Here is a 5,914-nt window from a genome sequence, read left to right on the forward strand (position 1 = left end):
GAACACATACGCCATAGAAACCGGGAAACGGGGCCCATGAGCCTGGCTAGGCTTTGAAAGGGCGACGAAAAAATATCTAGTAAAGGCTTTAATTCTGATCAGAGTTCTGTTTTGTTAGGACTGAAACAAGACTAAACAATAAAAATTTTAAAAAAACAAGGCTTATTTCTTTCTCTCAAAGCCGAGGCAGGACGGTAATAAGTTTCATGCGACACGCAGATGGGATCTGGGCAAAACATGGAGAAGGTTATGAAGTGATTGCAAGGGAGTGAACTGCGTATGACTTGTTGGATACATTGCGAAAACTAAGTACATATGAACAGAGAAAACTGTTGTTTAGCAACGAGCACCGCCGCCACCACCATAAACCCTGTGGGTACTTTTTGGTTATCCCACCCCCATTAAAAAATTGGGTTATCTCTCCACGTTTTACGAGAAATAGCGGTACTTTTGGTTATTTCCTTCAACTAAAAAAAAAAATGGAAATATTTAATAAACATAAAAAGTGAAAAGATGAAGTATAGAAAACTGAAAAAATTAATAAACATGAAAGAGTTAAATATTAAACATGTTGAATCTGATAATATTTTTATAACAAATCATACCATGCCTATCAAGGAGGCCAAACTTCAACAATCAAAAGGATCTAACTCTTTTAATCTAATCTCTTGTCACCACATTAACTCAATTTTTTAAGAGGGAGAAAACCCAATTTTTTAACGGATGTGAGAAAACAAAAAAATACCATGATTGGCAAGCAAACATCTTAACCACACAAGCAACAGATATATGTGGACCTTGTATTTAAGGTTGGCCATGTGTTGTAGGTTCATATCTAGTTTAACAAAGGCGGCATGCTGGCAGAAATGTTAGCAAGCCGGGCAAAATGCTTAGCGGTATTTCGTCCATCACTATATTCTGAGTTCAAATTCTGCCGAGGTTGACTTTGCCTTTCATCCCTTCAGCGTCGATAAATTAAATACCAGTTGAGTACTGGAGTTGATCTAATCGACTGCCCCCCACTCCCAAACAATTTTGGGCCTTGTGCCTAGAGTAGAAGAGTATCTAGTTTAACAGCTGTCCAAGTGTACTAGATGTAAAAAATGTGTAGTAAACGAATCTGAAAACCAAAATTTGCAAGCAAAATGCTAAGTTACGGGGATGTAAACACACCAGCATCGGTTGTCAAGCGATGGTGGGGGGGGTCAAACACAGACACACATACATATACACGACGAGCTTCTTTCAGCTTCCGTCTACCAAATCCACTCACAAGGCTTTGGTCGGCCCGAGGCTATAGTAGAAGACACTTGCCCAAGGTGCCACACAGTGGGAATGAACCCGGAACCATGTGGTCGGTAAGCAAGCTACTTACCACACAGCCACTCCAGCACTTATGCAAGGAGTGTCCATTGTTTCCAAGCTTCTATGAACACGAAAACACATCTAGACGTGATGAGGATTGGCAACAGGAAGAGGATCCCGCCATAGAACATCTGCCTCAGCAAATTCCAACCGACTCCATTCAAGCATAGAAAAGTGGATGTCAAACAATGGTGATGATGCACAATACAAGACGAGATAAAATGTATCAGAAAAAAAAAATTGAGTTTGTTGTGGCTAGAATATCTGATCAATACTGGTTTAATATTACAGAACAAGTGATTATATAACCATAATACTACTAAAGTGGGTTACATGGTTGTTGCAATCGATGCAACTACGAGTAATGTGAGAAGTCTTTCTTGCCTTGACATGCTAGCTAACTCTGTAACATTGATAATTTATAAGTTTTCCCCAGCAATTTGCTGTGCTTGGGAAGACATGTCAAGTGAAATTGCCAATAACATGTTAAAAGCACCTGTGCTAGTGAAATGTTAAAGGCACCTGTGCCAGTAATACATAAAAGATATGGATGGTACCTTTGGTACAATACAATGGTGTTCAATTCTGACATTTGTATAACATTCAATGCCGAAATTAGGTTCTAGCCCTTCTAGAGTTTTCCATATGTAGATTTTTACATATCCGTTGTGCCTTTGCTCCAGGGAGTAAAGTTGCAGTTTTTTTCAAACTCTCCTTGTAACTCATCTGCTGCACTGTTTCAATCTTTTTAGTGTAGTGATGTTGGACCGCCTCAAGTTCCCTCTGCTGTTAGTCTGGTGGTGACCATAGCTGAGAGCAGTAGTCCAGGTGACTGAGAACAAAGATCCTCCACAGGGTCAACATAACTTCTTGGTCTCTTGTCTTGAAGGACCTTAGTTTCTATCCTGCCTTTGCCGCCACCTTGGTTATGTGCATCATTGCACATACTGATCCCCAAGTCTTTCGCTGCCTGTGACTCTGGGATTGCAGTGCCTTTGGGTCTTGTATATGCAGGCTTCACAGCATTTATGAGTTGACAGTACAGTGCTTGAAATTTTCCGGTATTAAACTGCATGTTGTTTATTTCAGCCCATGTGTATATTGCATTCAGGTCCTACTGTAATCTTGTGATGTCATCTGGATTTTTATTGCCTATAATAATTTTGTATCATCAGTGTATCTAGTGACAATAACTGTCTGAGTGACCATGGGCTTGTCTAAGAGAGCTGTTATAAACAGTAATGGCCCCAAGACAGTTCCCTGGGGGATGCTATTTAGAATTTGAGTTACCTCAGAAAGGGCACCATTGGCTGCAACTGCCTGACTTCTGTCTTTAAGGAAGTCATGCAACCACTCTCCCAGTTTACCAGGAATGCCAAGGTCTTACAGCTTGTGAATATATGCCAATCTCTACTTTATCAAAGATTTTTGCAAAGTCAATATATATCACATTGACATCTGAATGGCCAAGTAGCTGTTTCAAAATCAGGTCATAGTGCTGTAAGAGCTTTGTGAAGTAGCTTCTTCCTAGAGGGAAGCCATGTATTGTTCAGTAAGATATTTTCTTGTAGGAACATTATCAGTTTCTTACTGATGTGTTCCATAACTTTACTGACATGTGAAGTCAGATTTTCTTCTTTCTTTATTGCCCACAAGGGGTTAAACATAGAGAGGACAAACAAGAAAGTCAGATTTTCTATTTAGCTACCGTTTACCACACAATTATCTGCAATGTATTAATGAATTATATATATATAGATACACACACAAGGGAGTACTGAAAAATTCCTGGTTTTAAAGGTATCACAAAAGGCTTGGTTGGAGGCCCAAACCTCCAAGTTCTTTTACAGGGCTTAGAAAAACTGAAGGACCACTGCAATAAGTGTGTGAATCTCAGAGGAGAATATGTTTCATATAATCGTAATTAAAGGATTCTCCTAAAAGACATGATGATCAGTTAACTTTGTAAGCAAAAAATATACGTCCAAAAGGATCATGCAGAAGGTGCTTCAAGTGGGATGGAGCATCTCCCTTATGTCGGTTCCAATCCTAGCAATGTTCAAAGGTGCTGCCATGTTTCTCATCAATGAATGGAGAATTCCAAATTAAGACAGGAAGCATCTTAGATGGGGGAATTGGCTAAATATTTCTTTCCTGGAGTTTAAAAAGGTCCCTTGGTCAAGCAAGTTTTTTTTAAATTCTTGTTCCCTCTCTGCCAAGCGAAGCTTCCATTATTTGCTCCCATTTATATAAGTCCCTAGCTGTTCAAGGAGCTTCCATCTAATTATGTATGGGGTTCCCACCTCTTTTAAGCACCATAAGTGACTGGCTAGGGATGGGATGTTGTTCCTTTCCAGTATCCTATATTCATATATGAATAAATACAAACACACACACACAATATATTTATATGTTTATCTGTGTTTGTACCCACCAGTGTTTGCTTATGTTTCTGTAACTTAGCAGTTTAACAAAAGAGGCCAATAAAATAAGTACCAGACTTTAAAATAAGCACTGAATCGATCTGTCCAATGAAAACCCTTCAAGGCAGTGCCCCAGCAAGGCTGCAATCCAATGACTTAAACAAGTAAAATAAAAAAGAAAAATTCTTTGAAATTCAAAAACAAAAAACTTTTTTAAATAAAAGAAAAAAGGTTTGATCTCGCTACCAACTCATCACTTTTGCAACTGACCCCTGGAACCTACTGACATCCAGTATGTGGAGCTTTCAATTGACAGCACATAAACAAGCCAGCAAGTTTTACAAGTCTCTACAATATAGAACAAAGTATTTTACTTTACAGACCAATCATTGGGAATATAGACTCATATCTTTTAGCTTTTGCTTCAGTCATTGAACTGTGGCCTTGCTGAAGCTCCAAACTGAAGTGTTTAGTTGAATAAATTGCTCCCAATACTTATTCTATCAGTTACACACCAACTATGTAAACACACCAACTTTGGTTGGCAAGCAGTGATTGGGGAGAAGCACAAACACAAAGACACAAAGATATAAATAATGACTGTTACATATTTTTCTTTATTGTAGTAGATTTGATTTACAGCTGTATCAAGTAATCGTTATTCATAGGTTTACTCAATCAGCTCATTGATTGGTTGAGAAAAATTGAATTACCTAAAAAGTTAATGCTGTGTTTGTCAGTGATTTCTGCAAATATGGGGAGAAGAGCAAAGAGGAGCAATAAGAATTAGTATGAGGTAAGTAAGAGGAGATAAATAGGACACAGAGAAGAGAAGTAGTGGTTTGGAGAAGGACTAAAATGAAGAGAAGGGAAAAAAGGAAGCGAGGAAGGAATAGCAAGAATAGAAAAGGAGAGGCTTTCAACAGGAAAAGGGACAGAGGATAGCCAAGATTAAAGAAAGGATACTTATAAAAAAAATTGTCTGTGTAACTGGGTCATCACATACTAAAACATTTGCATTATTTTCAGGTCAAATACAATCCAGATATTGTGCTTGGTTACAAGTGCAATTGTATTATAATTGCACCATCACACATAGTAGTTGTACTGTCATGTATAGTGGGGGAACTGTATTAGAAAATGAATGAAAAATCAGCAGTAACTATGTTATGGTGGGAAGGTTGAGGAAGCTTTGGTGAGCTTGGATATTAAATAGAGAAAGAAGGAGAAATGTGAGGTTAAAATACAATAAAATCAAGTACAGTTATTTAAAAACCAAATAAAATTGAAGCTGAATAAAATTTAAATTATAACGGTGTGTTCTTCATAGTCTTCTTTTACTGGCTCATAATTAGCTGATCCTCCTGTATTTTCTTTTACCCAAAGCCAGGAACTTTTCAGCACCTCCTTGTGTGTGTGTATATATATACATACATACATATGTATATATATATATATATATAATCAATTAAACCCCCACCCCGAAGTGACAGGTAGATCAAATTTAATTCTATATGTTTACAGTTGTTTCATAATTTACTTTCTGTTATATCATTGATTCTTATTTGAAGATACATACACAGTGTATAGATTATATATATATATGCATACATGTACATGCACACATACATTTGTCTAGTTATGTATGTATATGTAAGCTATATGTATATAATGTGTATGTGGAATGTATATATTGTGTATGTATCTTCAAATCAGTCAGTGATGTAACTGAAAGTGAATTATGAAACAGTTGTAACCATTACGAATTAAATCATATCTGCCTCTCACTTTCAGATTTGTGAAACAAGTAAAAAGATTTTTAGAAAAAAAAAAAAAAACCGAGGGGTTAATAGAAAAATTTCGAGAGATTTGGCTGTTGTTTCTAGCAAGTGGCGATACCTTCTAGACTTAACTTCATGTGTTGGCTGAAAATCATAAAAAAATTCTGGGGTTGTAACATTCGACTAAAAATTCTTCAAGGTGGTGCCCCAGCATGGCCGCAGTCTAATAACTGTAACTAGTAAAAGGGGAAAACAATTCTGGGGTCGATATGTTCAACTAAAAATTCTTCAAGGCAGTGCCCCAGCATGGCCACAGTCGAATGACTGAAATAAGTAGAAGGTGAA

The sequence above is a fragment of the Octopus bimaculoides genome, chromosome 20, assembly GCF_001194135.2.
Source record: "Octopus bimaculoides isolate UCB-OBI-ISO-001 chromosome 20, ASM119413v2, whole genome shotgun sequence".
Classification (NCBI taxonomy): Eukaryota; Metazoa; Mollusca; class Cephalopoda; order Octopoda; family Octopodidae; genus Octopus; species Octopus bimaculoides.